The sequence below is a fragment of the Lepus europaeus genome, chromosome 10 (assembly GCF_033115175.1).
Source record: "Lepus europaeus isolate LE1 chromosome 10, mLepTim1.pri, whole genome shotgun sequence".
Lineage (NCBI taxonomy): Eukaryota > Metazoa > Chordata > Mammalia > Lagomorpha > Leporidae > Lepus > Lepus europaeus.
The window spans coordinates 25,061,074-25,078,251 of NC_084836.1; the positions used below are offsets into that span (position 1 = coordinate 25,061,074).

Consider the following 17,178-nt stretch of genomic DNA (forward strand, 5'->3'; position numbering starts at 1 on the left):
TTGCAGGTGACACCCACATCTCATGCCAGCATGCATGGGTTCAAGTCCTGTCTCTACTTTTGATCCACTTTCCTGCTAATGAGCACCCCGGGAGGCAGCATGTGGAATTCTAGGCTCTTGGCCTTTGCCTGGGCCCAGCCCTAGCAGGTATTTGGGAAGTAAACTAGCAGATGGAAGGTCTCTCTCTCTCTCTCTCTCTCTCTCTCTCTCTCTCTCCTTTTCTTTCTCTATTGCTCTGCTTTTCAAAAGATTAAATTTTAAAATAGTATTTATAAAGAATTATGATAAGAAAAATATATTACATCAAAATAAGTAACCAAATCTTAATAATGTTAAATAAAATACAAGAGGGGCTTTTAAAAAGTTCACAGCAACACAGATCTGAAACATTGCACCTGGATTTCAAAATTATTTGTACCAAAAATGTTATCTTTTAATTCAGTGTTTCCAGGAAGTTTTTGAAGTTCCCTCATGTATGTGTTTAGCAAAACTGAGAAGAAACATCAAGATGTTATCAGTAGTTGTCATTAGGGCAGTAATGATGACTTAAATTTCCTTGTTTGGAATTTCCTGAGTTTTACTTCTAAAAAATGTTGCCATTAGAAAGCATTGCACTGATAATAGGGGAAATTTTTAACTCAGTTTTTAAAATTTTTATTTTTTTCATTTTATTTAAAGGCAGAGAGGGAGGGAGGGAGGGAGGGAGAGAGAGAGAGAGAGAGAGAGAGAGAGATGGAGAGAGATTCTATGTGTCAGTTCATTCCCCAAATGCCTGTAACAGCCAGGGCTGGGCCAATCCAAAGCCAGGAGCCTGGAACTCGGGCCAGGTTTCCCACGTGGGTGGCAGGGACCCAAGTACTTGAGTCATGCCTGTTACCTCCCAAGGTACACATTAGCAGAAGCTGGATCAGGTGTCCCAAGCAGCGACTTAACCCATGAACCAAAGGCCTGCCCCGAGTTAGTTTTTGTTTTTTGTTTGTTTTTTGTTTTTTTGTTTTTTTGTTTTATTTGAAAGGCAGAGTTACAGAGAGGCAGAGGCAGAGAGAGAAAGAGAGAGAGGAAGAGAGAGAGTCAGTCTTTCATCCGCTGGTTCACTCCCTAGATGGCTGCACCACCAGAGCTTCGCCGATACAGAACCAGGAGCTAGGAGCTTCTTCTAGGTCTCCCACGCGGGTGCAGGGGCCCAAAGACTTGAACCATCTTCTGCTGCTTTCCCAGGCCATAAGCAGAGAGCTGGATCAGAAGTGAAGCAGCCAGGACTCAAACCAGCGCCCCTGCTGGCACTGCAGGTGGCAGCTTTACCCACTACGCCACAGTGCCGGCCCCCTCAGTTAGTTTTAAAAGCTTTTTAGTATTTTTTCATGTTCGTGCTCATAACTATCAGAATTCTGTTCCATATAACGAATTACAGGAGAGCATGATCACCAGAGCCCGTAACTCACTGGTGTCCACACTAATCTTAATTGAAACATGTAGCTGTTCACCCAAGAATATACTGATCTGTAAAGGTCAGTGGGCGAATCTTTCCTTTGACAGGTGTTAGAGACATTCATTTTTAAATGTTAGCACTGATAATGTTAGAATAATGGTAGTTGAAACAATATCTTAGGCTACAAAAGCAATTAACCATAACCATTTTGTTACAACCAAAATAATCAAACAAAACATCAAGATCTTGCAAAAATTAACCCCATTTATGATGTCTTTATCTCTCTCCCTCTCTCTTACACACTCGCACACACATAGACACAGATAGACACACACACACAGGTGCACACACATACTTTCCAAAGACAAATCTTTTCAGCAGATTTGGACAGTCAACAAGGGAGCTGGCTTTAACTCAAGCCAACAAATTCCCTGCCTTCCGAACACTACAACAAACCATTTTAATGCCATAACATCCAGAACCATGGTCTCCTCTGTAGTTGAGAAAGTTTCCAGTAATCTGCCCATGTTCCTTATTGAATTTACTTTCTTCCACTGGGCTGGAAATAGAAGTGAGAAGAGATGGGGCGAGACGATACATACAATGTAAATTTTAAACCAGGCACCTTCACCCCCAAATACCAGAAACAGGACATACATCCTCCCTTAACAGTGGAATGAAGCAGGTCGTGAAAATCCTCTTTTTATTTGAACATAACATTGGAAGGCACCTTGGCATGAAAACTAGATTGTTTCCTTACTACTGTTCAAAGTCTGTCTGCTACTTGATTGCCTTTGTGAATGCCCATCAGTAAGCCATTTGAAGGAATTAACCATCCTGTGCCCCAGGCAGAACACGCCTCTTCCAGGCAAGAATAAGAATACACTCAACTATGTGTTTGATGGACTCACACACTTGTTCTGTGAGTAACTTCGGCTTATGTAATACATGAGCAAATCTTGAGCAAAGTCCTACTCCATAGCATATCACAGGAATTCATAACAGAGTGAAGAATAATTTTTTAAAACAGTTGATTCGATCTATTTGTGGGGAAAAGGGGATAAACTGTGCTTAATTATTTTGTCCTGGGTTGTGATAAAACTGCATTACTCGAAACATAACTGATTTGAAATTTACGGGAATTCCTTCAGAGCTCAATTTATCATTGTTCCCTGAAAAGAAAAACTTGCTAAGAAAGTTGTATGAACAAGAATGCTGAAGAAATAACTGAAAATTTACAAAGAATATTTCACAACTCTTGAAAGTCATCCTTGATGTTTTCCAAAGAAGTAATGCAATGTAAACAAAAGCCCACAAATTCTAATTAGGTCACCTGATAAACTAACCATTATCAATTTTTTCTATTCCTGATGCAACATTCTATTAAGATGTTTGTTATTTTGTTTGGTAAAACATAACATGAGATTTGGATTTTTGTTTCTTTTTAAATTATTTTATTTTTTTGAAAGGTACACACACACACACACATACATCCATACAACCAACCATCGCCTGATTCATTTTCGAAAAGTCCAAAATAGCCAGGCTGCAGCCGGGTGGGTGGGGGACCTCAGTTTGGGTCTTCGACATGAATGGCAGGAACCCAGCAACTGGAGCCATCACCTACTGCCTCCAGGGTACTCCAAGGGAGAAGCTGGAATTGTGAGAGCTAGCACTCAACTCAGGCACTCCAATATGGAATTGGGCACTGCAAGCAGCACTCTGCCAAACACCTGCCCAAGCATTTGCTTTATCATATTCTTCTTATCCATGAAATAAAGAACTTAAAGTCCAAAAATGCACACTCAGAGATAATAACTGTTAGCATTTTGAACTCTGTCTGTAACTCTGCCTTTACCTATTTGAGACTCCTGTTCTAGTAACTGTTCTCTGGGAACAGTATTGCCTTTTTTATTTTTTTAAAGATTTATTTATTTACTTGATAGGCAGAGTTACAGACAGAGAGAGAGAGTGACAGAGAGGAAGGTCTTCCACGTGCTGGTTCACTCCCCAAATGGCCGCAATGGTTGGAGCTTAGCCAATCTAGAGCCAGGAGCCAGGAGCTTCTTCCGGGTCTCCCATGGGTGCAGGGGCCCAAGGACTGGGGCCATCTTCTACTGCTTTCCCAGGCCATAAGCAGAGAGCTGGATCAGAAGTGGAACAGCTGGGACTCGAACTGGTGCCCATATGGGATGCTGGCACCACAGGTGGAGGCTTAACCTACTATGCCGCAGTGCTGGCTCCAGCAGACTAATGTTTAAGTTGATAATTTTGTATGGCTGACAAATAATCTCATACATATCCAAATTGCCTTCAGCGTAAGAAAAGTTCCCCACCCCCACAAAGCTGAGGAAGAAGGGTTACCGAAGTAACCCTTCAGAAGTGAAACTGTAAATACTTGAAAGTGAAATGACAAATTGTTACTGGTGCCAACTCTGAGCATAAGTGAGATTATTTATAAAGGGATGGGATTGGTGGATCTCAAGAGCATAAGTTGTGACTAGACTTGCTTAAATGTTAAGTGGGCTCCTAAATTTACCTCTTTGTGACTGATACCAGAAGAAAATAAATCCTTATTGCTGTCTTTACTGTTACTAGGAGCATGTTGTTTGCCACTGTTTTGCTCTTCTTTGCTTTCTTTGCAACCCACATAATTTTAATTTTTTTACTTTCTGTGCCCGGCACTGTGGCATAACAGGTAAAGCTGCTGCCTACAGTGCTGGCATCCCATATAGGTGCCGGTTTGAGTCCTGGCTGCTGTACTTCTGATCCAGCTCTCTGCTATGGCCTGGGAAAGCAGTAGAAGATGGCCCAAGTCCTTAGGCCCCTGCACCAAGGTGGGAGACCCAGAAGAAGCTCCTGGCTCCAGCAGTTGTGGCCATTTGGGGAGTGAACCAGCAGGTGGAAGACCTCTCCCTTTCTCTCTCTGGCTCTGCCTCTCTATAACTCTGCCTTTCAAATAAATAAATAAATCTTTAAAAATTTTTCTTACTTTCTCTGTTGTCCCATATTAAAAAATTTATTTATTAATTGAAAGGCAGAGAGAGAGAGAGAGAGAGAGAGATTCTCCATCCACTGTTTCACTCACTATACGCCTGTAACAGCTGGGGCTGGGCCAGACTAAATCCAGGAGCCTAGAACTCATGCTGGGTCTTCCATGTGGGTACCAAGGACCCAAGTATTTGAGCCATTATCGGCTGCCTCTTGGGATGCATGTCGGTAAGAAACTGTGTTGGCAGAGAAACCAGAACTCAAACTGAAGGACTCTGGAGCTGGAAGCAGGCATCTTAACCACCGCACCAAAGGCCTACCTGTTTATCCAAATTTCCCAGCAGCCTTTTCTATTTGTCAAGCCCTTTGGTTGCAGTTAACTAAAACCCAAGTCAAACTAGCTTAAGCCAAAAAACCCAATTATTATTTTGGGTGGCTTTTACAGCAGCAATGTGCATGCAGGTGAGGAGGCTATTGTTGGGGATCATTGACTAGTGGCTGGAAGACATTTGGAAGCAAGTCAAGACAGAACAAAATAGGAATGACAAAAGAAAAGGCAAGTCCTTTGCTTGATGAATGCTATTTTAGCAGGTGCAGAGAACCCTTTAGTCTCCCTGCCAGTACTGAAGTACTTTTCTTGCAGAAGGGCTCTCCATGATCTAAAGCTCTCAATTTCAGCACACTGACTTTTTTTAAAAATGGTGGTCAAGTACACACAACATAAAATTTACCCTTTGAATCACTTTGAAGTACACAGTTCAATAGCATTCAGTAGAGGCACGTCATCGTGCAGTCAGCGTCACCAGCCATCTCCAGGACTTTTTCACTGTTAAAATTGGGCTGGATGGTTCTTTGTTGAGGTGGTGGCAGGGTCTGTCCTGTGCACGGTAGGATGTTCAGTATCATCTGTGGCCTCTGCCCTTTAGGTACCAGGAGCATCTCCACCAGCTCCTCCTGGCACGGATCATCAAACATCTCTAGACACTGCCAAACAGCTCCTGGGAGAGGAAGTTACAATCTCGGATGTAAGGGAAAGAATTGTGGTTTATTATCTATTCTTATTCATCATCAGGCTGTATACTAATATTGCTACACTTCTGAAAACAAAAGAAATTGAAAACATTCAACTTGGTGCCACTCACATTTGGTGAAGTCCTTTGTTATTGTCAGGCTTTGGTTTTGCGTTAGTCAGATTCAAAGGGACTGCCATGGATAATCTGGGGACCTTTCCATCTCTAATACAGTATTATTTCAGTTTAAAATAAACTGGAGAAAATGAAAATGAAAATAAAGAAAATCCCCTGACTTGTTAACTATGCTTTAAATTCTATAATTGATACAAATAGACTTAGAACACAGGATGGCTACACTTTTCAGTTTAAATAACATTCAGTTTTTGGTTGATAAAGCTTTCACTTTTCCATTTATGTTGAGGAGGTTAAGCAGTGAAATATCATTATTTTTTTTTGTTTTGTTTGTTTGTTTGTTTGTTTGACAGGCAGAGTGGATAGTGAGAGAGAGAGAGACAGAGAGAAAGATCTTCCTTTTTGCCGTTGGTTCACCCTCCAATGGCCGCTGCGGCCGGCGCATCTCGCTGATCCGAAGCCAGGAGCCAGGTGCTTCTCCTGGTCTCCCATGCGGGTGTAGGGCCCAAGGACTTGGGCCATCCTCCACTGCCTTCCCGGGCCATAGCAGAGAGCTGGCCTGGAAGAGGGGCAACCGGGATAGAATCTGGCGCCCCAACCGGGACTAGAACCCGGTGTGCCGGCGCCGCAAGGTGGAGGATTAGCCTGTTAAGCCACGGTGCCGGCCTATCATTATTTTTAAACCATACACTGTAAAATGAGACTTCACAATCATGCTAACACTTGCATCTTGATCCCAAAGTAAAGAATGGCAGAGCAAGCAGCCATGTGATGAATTAAGAAGGGAAACAGGGGCTGGCGCCGTGGCTTACTTGGTTAATCCTCCACTTGCGGTGCCAGCATCCCATATGGACACTGGGTTCTAGTCCCGGTTGCCCCTCTTCCAGTCCAGCTCTCTGCTGTGACCTGGGAAGGCAGTGGAGGATGGCCCAAGTGCTTGGGCCCTGCACCCTCATGGGAGACCAGGAGAAGCACCTGGCTCCTGGCTTCTGATCGACGCAGCACCGGCCGTAGCGGCCATTTGGGGAGTGAACCAACGGAAGAAAGACCTTTCTCTCTGTCTCTCTCTCACTGTCTATAACTCTACCTGTCAAATAAAAAAAAAAAGGGAAACAAAAGCTGTCTCTGCTCCCTCAATAAATCTTGTCTACCTGATTGTCAATGGTAAGACAATAGATAAAATATGTTGCTATAATGGATTATTATATTATAGAATAATATTTATAATATATATCTATATAATATGCATTATAATATGGTTACAATGAATCATTTGTAATTCACTTATCCATAATTATTTACATTTAATAAAAGTTTTTTCTTCCTGTAGGAGATGTATATATTCTAGATTGTTCCTAGACCTATAGAATAAAAATTTTCATTGTCAACATCACTATTGCCATTTATTGAGCACTTCCTCACCAATGCCTTGCATCCATCACCTCATGTAACCCTCACAGCAACCGTGAGAAGTCCGTGTTATTAGCTAGAATCTCTGCATCACTTGCTCCAGGCCCCTAAGAATAAGCCGCAGAACGGGGATCTGTCTGCCTCCTAGCTTTGCTCTTTAGCTCTTCTAGCACAACTGCAAGAACTCCAGGGGAAAACACAGCGAGTCAAAAACACCAGAATTGTTAATGCCACACACGGGGCGCACCCTCAGGAAGACAGGGAAATTCTCATCCTGCAGCCGGAGGAGGACTTATTTTGAAATGTGTGCTTGTTGACTTAATTATCCGTACACCTACCAGAACTTCTGCATAGTATCGGGCTCTGAATTAAGTTTTTGTGAGTGGTCAACACGAAGATCGCTCTTAGATGAGAATGTCTGCTACGCTTTATTCCATTCTCTGTAAGAAGACAGGGCCCGCAGAAGGCTCCAGGGAGTTTAAATTAGAGGAAGACTTTCCGAGCCTCTTAGAAACCCAGCCCCTCTGTTGAATGAGAGTGCCTCACAGGCCTGCTTAAAGGACAGACATTTTCCCACGGTGCCCCGCTGGTTCTGAATGAGCGGATTCTCAGCCCCCTGCCGACTCGTGAATGTATTGCTTATCCCCATCTTTGCTCTTTACTGACAGCCTTCATAAAACCTCGCTCGGAAGATAAATGGCATGGCAGAGCCTCTGACAACTCATTAGGGAAGGATACAGTTGGCTTCGGCCAAACAGCGCTACCATTCTAATGTGACCTAACAGTGGTTTGTGTCGTGGCGGGAGGAGGGACGGATTCTGCTGAGAACTGTTGCTTTCTGTCAGAAGCAGCATCATGTCTTTTTTGCACTGTTTTGAAAGAGAGATTGAGCGAAGAAGTTAACAGATAGATTATCTATAGCACGCTGCTTCTGCACCTGCTGTTTCTGCTGCATCGAATGCCTTTCTCTCTCTGCCTGCCCATCAAGAGCTGCCCTAGTGGTCCACTGAATGAGTCCTTCCCTGCCTCCCATGGCCTCCTCCCTGCTGCCTGCAATGATGCTCTCCTCTGCCTCTGTTATAGCAATGAACGTGTTGCAGGATGGTCTCTATCATTCTGAATGTCATGTTTCTATTAGAGACTCCTTGAAAGCAGGGACCATATTTGATTCATCAACACACCCAATGCACCCGGAACAGTGCCTCGCCCAGAGTAGGGGCTCTGTCACTGATTGGTGAGTGACTTCCCTTCCTGTGCCAGCTCTTTCTCCGTGGGGACACAGTCTACTTAGACTGTAGTGATGATCATCGTGCTAACTGCGAACAGGTCCCAGATCTGCAGGCACTTGATGGGGACCCATCCAAGGTTTCCCATGCTGCTTTTCTTCATGGGCCAATTACAGTAACTGGCTATCATTCCTATCTTGTTTTATTTTCATAAAGCAATATTTTGCCAATGATTGATTTCATCTCTACATCTGCTATGTAACACTCCTAACATATGTGTGTGTGTTCATGTGTGTATGTGTGTGTGTCTGCCTTTCTCTTTTCTTCTTTCCAGAAAGAAATGTTCATCTGTCAAAATATTAATAATAGCTCTGAGAAATAAGATTATGGCTTTTTTTTTTTTTTGGACAGGCAGAATTAGACAGTGAGAGAGAGAGACAGAGAGACAGAGAGAAAGGTCTTCCTTCCGTTGGTTCACCCCCCAAATGACTGCTACAGCCGGTGCACTGTGCTGATCCAAAGCCAGGAGCCAGGTGCCTCCTCCTGGTCTCCCATGGGGTGCAGGGCCCAAGCACTTGGGCCATCCTCCACTGCCCTCCCGGGCCACAGCAGAGAGCTGGACTGGAAGAGGAGCAACTGGGACTAGAACCCGGGTTGCCGGCACCGCAGGTGGAGGATTAGCCTAGTGAGCCATAGCGCCAGCTAGATTATGACTTTTTAAAATACCTTTCTATATTTTCCAAATATAGAAATATAGAAAGCTCAGAAATCAGTGTGTACCTTACTTATATAGTCACAGAAAATACTTGGGGGAAAAATTTTTTATTTTCAATAAGGAAATTGAAGCAGGGAACATTTCATGGTGGATAGTGCCCCTTAGATTGGAACTAGAAAACCTGTAAGTGGCTCAGTCACTTAGCTGTCAGCCATGAAACCACCATGAACCATCCAGTTCTCATCTGATATTAAGAAGCTGAGCCACTAAGCCACTTCACTCCCTCTGCTTCTCATCTTTTATAAGGGACTTTCAGAAGGTGGTTGAGGGGGGCTGAACTGTGGCGCAGCTGGTAAAGCCGCTGCCTGCAATGCCAGCACCCCACCCTGATTCAAGTCCCTACTGCTCTGCTTCTGATCCAACTCCCTGCTAATGCACCTGGGAAAGCAGTGGAGGATGGCCCAAGTGCCTGGGCCCTGCACCCACCTGGGAGACCCAGATTAGAGTTCCAGGTTCCTGGCTTCGGCATGGCCCAGTTCTGGCTGTTGCAGCCATTTGGGGAGTGAACCAGTAGATGGAATATTTCTCTCTCTCTCTTTGTTTCTCTCTCTATGTAACTCTGTCTTTCTAATAAATAAACAAATCTTTTTTAAAAAAAATTTGTGGGAAAGGAGTGAAAAGGTAAGTTTAGTTTGAAGCAAATTTTTTTTGAGTTAGTGGTGAATTAAGTCTGTGATTATAGAATGAATTAAAATTATGACTTTGCAAAAATTAATGAAAAGAAGGGAGGGGAGGAGAATGAGAGAGGGAGAGCTGGAGGAAGGGAAGTATGGTTATCTTCTTATAATTGCACCTGAAAAATACATGCAATCTGTTCTCTTTATATGAGTAAAATATTTTAAAAAATTGTTTTTGAGATCTAGGCATAGATTTTCCATGAACTGTTTGAAGATTCCTTTTGAAGGTGACGGTTGTTAGTCGGGTAAAAATCACTGAGAGGCCGGTGCGCGGCTCACTAGGCTAATCCTCTGCCTTGCAGCGCCGGCACACCAGGTTCTAGTCCCGGTCGGGCACCGGATTCTGTCCCGGTTGCCCCTCTTCCAGGCCAGCTCTCTGCTGTGGCCCGGGAGTGCAGTGGAGGATGGCCCAAGTGCTTGGGCCCTGCACCCCATGGGAGACCAGGAGAAGCGCCTGGCTCCTGGCTTCGGATCAGAGTGGTGCGCCAGCCGCGGCGGCCATTGGAGGGTGAACCAACAGCAAAGGAAGACCTTTCTCCCTGCTTCTCTCTCTGTCACTGTCCACTCTGCCTGTCAAAAAAAAAAATCACTGAGAGGCGCTGGTGCTGTGGCACAGTGGGTTAAAGCCCCAGCCTCTGGAGCCAATGTCCCATATGAGTGCCGGTTTGAGGCCTGAATTCTCCACTTCTGATCCAGCTCCCTGCTAATGCAATAGAGGGTGGCCCAAGTCCTTGAGCCCCTGCACCCATGTGGGAGATCCGGAAGAAGCTCCTGGCTTTGGATCTGCTTAGCTCTAGCTGTTTCGGTCATTTGGGGAGTAAACCAGTGGATGGAAGATTCTCTCTCTCACTCTCTCTCTCTCTCTCTCTCTCTCTCTCTCTCTCCCTTTCTCTGTAACACTGTCTTTCAAATAAATAAAATAAATCATTTTTTAAAAATCAATGAGAATATTCATCAATGGGGTTGAATTCACCTTATGTGGTAAACTGAAATTTTTTGTGACTCAGAAAATAGCTGGTAGTAAAAAACAATTATAGTGATAGAGGGTAACTCAGTTGACATGGGAGGAACAAGGTACATGACAATGTGTGAAATATTTGAATGGTAATTGAAAGGTAGATGCTAGCTACTTAATATCCTTAAATTTCCTGCAGCTCTAGACTAGGATCTGAAAAGGAAATTAATTTTTTTTAAAGAGCTGTCTGGGAGAAGGTGCCTTGTGGTTCCCAACCCACAGCAAAATAGAAGAAAAAGGCAGTCCAATTTGATTCAACAAATCTTTTTGAAATAGCTACTTTAAATCTTTTATTAGACCACACATAGAAACACTTTAATTGCCTTGTTAAGGACATAACTGACTTTCAACAGTTAGGTTTTGACCATTAGATGACTAGTTTACTACACTGTAAATTACTCAAGGGCAGACAAAGCATCTTGTTCATCTTTAGTCTCTAAGTGACTTGCCTGGTGATAACTACATAGAAAATATCACAATAACTTTGTCCACTAGGCTAAAATCTTAAGAAAAGCAAAGTCTTTTCCTTGTTTCATTGTTCATATTTCAAGGTGATTAACAAGCCTTAAAACACTGTAAGGCAAGTGGTGCTATTTTGCCAATTTAAAAATTAATAATAATAAATAATTTTTATTAATAAGCAGACATTGTACTATCTCTTAGATGAATTACTGTATTTAATCCCTCAACGAGCCTATGAGATATTGTAACATGATTAACTTGGACAGAGGATGTAAGAATAACCGTTTTCTTTTGTGTACTCTTCCACATTTACATTTAGACTCCACGTTTCCCCTGGGAAAAAGAAGTCTACATTTCTTCTCCTTGAAAAGAGCAAAGGGGTGGCACTGTGGTATAGTAGGCTGAGCCACTGCCTAGAGTGCCGGCATCAGTCCTGGCTGCTCCACTTCGGATCCAGCTCTCTGCTATGGCTTGGGAAAGCAGCAGAGGATGGCCCAAGTCCTTGGGCCCCTACACCCACCTGAGAGAACTGGAAGAAACTCCAGACTCTTGGCTTTGGATTGGCCTAGCTCCAGCCATTGCAGCCATTTGGGGAATGAACCAATGAAGGAAGATCTCTCTCTCTCTCTCTCTCTCTCTCTCTTTCTCTCCCTCTGCCTTGCTATAACTCTGCCTTTCAAATAAATAAATAAATCTTAAAAAAAAAAAGATAAAAGTGCAGAAACCACTTACTGAATACATTATTCTGGGGCCAGCTTTGTGGCGTACTGAGTTAGGCCACTACCAACATCCCATATGGGTGGCAGTTCAAGTCCCGGCTGCTGCACTTCTGATCCAGCACCCCGATAATGCACCTGGGAAAGCAGTGAAAGATGGCCCAGGTTCTTGGGCTTCTGCACTCCATGGGAAACCTGGAAGAAGCCCCTGGCTTCCATCTGGACCAGTCCTGGCCATTGTGAACATTTAAGGAGTAAACTAATGGAGGATGGACGATCTTTCTGTCTCTCCCTCACCACTCTCTGTAACTCTTTCAAACAAATAAATAAATCTTAGGGGGAAAAAAAGAAAACATTATTTTTATTGCATCTTAAGCTGGGCCGTTCATTAGAATCCACTAAAGATAGAGATAATTTTTAATGCCATGCCTGGAACTAAACACAGAGATTCCAGTTTAGTATTCTGGGGTAAGACCTGAGCTTTGATGTTGCTTCAAAGTGTACCCGGGGAGAGCAGGAGTTTAGCCTTGTGGTTCTGTACCTGGTTCTGGCTCCCAATTCCAGCTTCTGGCCAACGCAGACCCTAGGATGCAGAGGTAATGATTCAGGCAACTGGGTCCCTGTCATCCATGTGAGAGACCTGGATTGAGTTCCCAGCTTCAGGCTTCAGCCTGCACCTGGCCCCAGCCCAGTCCTGGCCCCTGTGGGCAATTAGAGAGTGAGCCAGAGGACAGGAGCTCTCTTTTTCTCTTTCTCTCTTTCTGCTTTTCAAATAAATGAATAAGCAAAAATTCTCACTCTCTCCCTCTCCCTTTCAAATAAAAATTCTTTTAAAAAAATTAAAGAAGGCACCCCTAGGTAATTCTTTTACTTTTCTTAAAGAATTGTTTTATTTGTTCGAAAGATAGAGAGGTAGAAACAGTGGGAGAAAGAGAGAGAAGTATTCCATCTGCTGGTTCACTTCCCAAATGACCACAACAGCCAAACCTGAGCTGATCCAAAGCCAGGAACTAGGCCTTGAGCCATCCTCCACTGCTTTCCCAGGTGCATTAGCAGGGAGCTGGATTGGAAGTAGAGCAGCCGGGACTCAAACCAGCGCCCATATGGGATGTCAGTGCTGCAGGCTGTGGCTTTAATCTGCTGTGCCATAGTGCCAAGCTTCCCCACTCTCCCACCCCAGGTAATTCTAATTGGCAGCCGGGAATGGAGGCCAGCAAACTTGCCTCATCTGAATATCTCCCCAATCTCTTATTGATTCTAAGACTTTATTTTGTTCCTATGGAACATTTGATTAATATTTGCTTTTTAAGGATAAGAAGAACATAGATGATATGATCAGGACTTTGAGTGCAATGCACACAATTGTGATCAATCAGAGACTTCATTGGTCTATTTTTAGTGTTGTATCTCAGTGTCAGGCATTTATTTTATCAGCCTGAGGCTAAATTTTAATGCCTTTTTCTGTTACAGGAATTAGCAATTTTACATCCCCGACTGGAATAATAACAATAATAATAGATGGGGCATCAGGACCCTCATCCATCTGTGTTGTGAGCAGGTGCCGAGGGGAGCTGCTGCCCTCTGGAGGGGCTGCGCTGTTACAGATGAGAGCATCGTATCCCAACGTCCTTTCCAAGGCTTGGGAGAAGTTAGGAAACAAAACGAAAGATTTCTCAGCTGTTTGGAGAATGCTCTCCACTCTGTCTCCGTATGGGAAAGTCACAATGCAAGCTAGCAAAAGAGAAACCGAATACTTCCAAACTAAAGAAATCTGTGTTCCCAAACTAACTAGACTACCCCCTGGCCCTCTCACCTATTTCCTGTTAATATTTGGGAAACTAGTATTCTAAAAATGCTTTGTAATCATCACCTGCAAAGAACATTTGGGATTTGGAGAGTGAAAGGAGGAAAGCTTGAAGAGGCTTCTTAGGTGAGCGGGCACGAGGGATGAAGTGGATGTGTTCACACGGGAGGACTGCGCGTCCCTAGCAGGAAATACTGACAGCAGGAGAGCAGTGGGAGGGGCTGGCCCAGTGGGCCTTGCTGTAAAACTCATGGTTATCTTCCTTCCTAGTTTTTAATCTGCTGGAACATTTGAAGTGTTTGTACTGTTGCATAACAAATGGACTTGTGGTATGTGCTTTATGGCATACAGAGTTGACTTCTTATTATGAAGGTACTTCAAAAAGTTCATGGGAAAATGGAAATAAAGTTTCTTTTGTTGCCAAACCAATTTGAAATCCACATGTAGTTTTTTCATACTATACATGTTCCATGAGCTTTTTGAAGTAGCTTCATACTGTCACATGTACCACGACTCATAGTAGGCCAAAAATGGATGAAGGATAGCCACAGGCTAAGCATAATGAGGTTCCACCCAAAAGTTCAGTGAGAACAGGGTGTAGGCCTCGTGGATGCAACTACAGCTGGGTTCTCCTTGGGCTGGGAAGATAACAGGTTCTGTAGGAATATCCAGAGGCTTGCTTTAATTCTTTTGTGTTCCTTTTTTTTTTTTTTTTTTTTAAAGATTTTCATTCATTTATTTGAAAGTCAGAGTTACAGATAGGGTGAGGCAGAGGCAGAGAGAGAGAGAAAGAGGTGGCGGGGGGGGAGGTAGAGAGAGGACCTTCATCCACTGGTTCATTCCTCAAATGGCCACAATGGCCAGGGCTAGGCCAGGCTGAAGCCAGAGTTAGGAGCTTTATTTGGGTCTCCCACATGGGTGCAGAGGCCCAATCACTTGGGCCAAGCACAGGGTTTTTGACCTTTATTGAGTAATTTTTACCTTTGTGAAAGTGACAGTGGTACTAAACTACGAAAGAGAAATTAAAGAACAAAGCTCCTTTTAAAACCCATGTATATGTGACTTGTATTTCAGGCCTGTAAACTGATAAGCATGCTCACTTGAACGATGATAAAGGATCACGTGTATTCCAAAATTGGTGCTTTAATATATTTTGTTCGTGATTCTTCCTAAATTTTACGCTGGATACAATTCCTTTGTTCTCGACTTTCTATTGGTGCATACACAAAAGTTGGATCAGCTCACACTTTTAAATCTGTAGAGTAACAGACGAGCAGGTGACATGTAGGAAGACTGATGAATAAGAATGCCAGACAGAAGACACCAGACAATGAGATGGAGAATGTCCTAAGAAGCAGCTCCACTTGCTGATGGCTGTGAACACATGTCAGCTTGTGCTCCGCTTTTGGCTCCAGCTCTGTGGCTTCCTCCTGTTTCACCTGGGCTTGCTCACAAGTTTCTTCCCACTTGGTAAATCTGGAAGAAGCCTGTCAATCCAAATCATCAATCCTCACTAGTGCAGCAGTCTTCTCACAAATCCAAGAAAGTTCTCTCTACTTTCCCAGGTTCATGAGCAGGGAGCTGGATCGGAAGTGGAGCGGCTGGGACTCAAACTGGCGGCCATATGGGATGCCAGCGCTGCAGGTGGTGGCTTCACCCACTACACCACAATGCTTGCACCTGTGTTGCTATTTTTATGATCCTGGCCAATGAAATAAAATTCTCCCCCTCTATAAACACACACTGAAAAGTTTAACTTTCAATTCTTTTTTTTTTTTAAAGATTTATTTATTTATTTATTTGAAAGTCAGAGTTACACAGAGAGAGGAGAGGCAAAAAGAGAGAGAGAGAGGTCTTCCATCCGATGATTCTCTCCCCAATTGGCCGCAATGGTCCGGAGCCAGGAGCTTCTTCCAGGTCTCCCACCCGGGTGCAGGGGCCCAAGGACTTGGGCCATTTTCTACTGCTTTCCCAGGCCATAGCAGAGAGCTGGATCAGAAGTGAGCAGCCAGGACTAGAACCGGTGCCCACATGGGATGCCGGTGTCTCAGGCCAGGGCGTTAACCTGCTGCGCCACAGCACTGGCCCCTAACTTTCAATTCTTTACCTCACACTTTACACAAAAGTGGACAACTTAGATGGTCCAAATATGCAAAGAAAAGCTTTGAGTACTTTAGAGAACATGAGAGAATAGTTTAATGCGAACTTCTTAAATAGCTTTCCCTTCAGCTTGCCACTGAAGATCCTGGTGTTGCCATGGGCCACCACCCCTCCTGGTGTTACCAGTACTGTAAGAACAAGCTGTGGAGCTGGTGCTGTGGCACAGCAGGCTAAGCTGCCGCCTGCAGTGCCAGCACCCCATATGGGCAACAGTTTGAGTCCCAGCTGCTCCTCTTCCAAGGCAGCTCCTGCTAATATGCCTGGGAAGGCGGTGGAGGATGGCCCAAGTACCCACATGAGAGACCTGGAGAACCTCCTGGCTTCACAGTAGCCAGCTCCGGCCATTGTGGCTATTTGGGGAGTGAACCAGTGGATGGACTACCTTTCTCTCTATTTGTCCCTTTCTCTGTCTATAACTCTGACTTTCAAATAAATAGATAAATCTTTAAAAAGAAAGAATGAACCATCTGTACCCGAAGTCTCTCTTCTACCAGTGTCCTTGATGTCAGGATCCACGTCTTTGATCTGGACCGGAAGAAGGCAAAAGTGGATGAGTTTCCACTGTGTGGCCACGTGGTGTCAGATGAATGTGAGCAGCTCTCTTCTGAAGCCCTGGAGGCTGCCTGCATCGGCACCAACCAGCACACGGTAAAAAGCTCCGGCCAAGCTGGCTTTCACAGTCAAGTGCAGCCCTATCCCTTCCACGTCATCCGGATCAACACGATGTTCTCCTGTGCTGCTGCTGACAGGATCCAAACAGGTCTGCGGCATGCTTTCAGACAGCCCTAGGGCACAGTGGCCAGGGTTCACACTGGCCAAGTCGCCATGTCCACCTGCACCAAGCTGCACAACAAGGAACATGTGGTTGAGGCGCTACCCAGGGTGAAGTTCAAGCTCTCTGGCCACCGGAAGATCCACATCTCAAAGACGTGAGACATCACCAAGTTTAATGCAGATGAATTTGAAGACATGGTGGCAGAGAAGTGGCTCACCCCAGATGGCTACGGGGTCCAGTGCACCTGAGTCATGAATGCTTGGACAAGTGATGAGCCCTTCACGCGCAAGGGCTCCCCTCTCCTTCATCAATGTAATCAATAGTAAATCCTGATTGTTGTTCGAAAAAAAGTTATCAAAAGGGGAAGACTGGGATCAAACATTTGACCTAGCAGTCAAACAGCAATTGCAATCAGCTAATATTTTATACCAACTAGAAAGTAAAAAATTAGAAAGCCCATCAATAACATGTGTTGGTGAGATTATGAAGCAATAGAAATTCTCTAACCCTGCTGGTGAGGGTGTAAATTGGTATAGGCATTTTGGAGAGCAAACGTTCAATATTGACAAATGTTGTTAAAGTATATACCTGGG

General features: G+C 44.1%; 1 pseudogene; it reads left to right on the forward strand.

Annotated features, from left to right (window-relative positions):
* The first annotated feature begins 8,060 nt into the window (after nt 1–8,060).
* LOC133767995 (large ribosomal subunit protein uL16-like) lies at nt 8,061–16,833 on the forward strand (annotated as a pseudogene).
* Nucleotides 16,834–17,178: the final 345 nt, after the last annotated feature.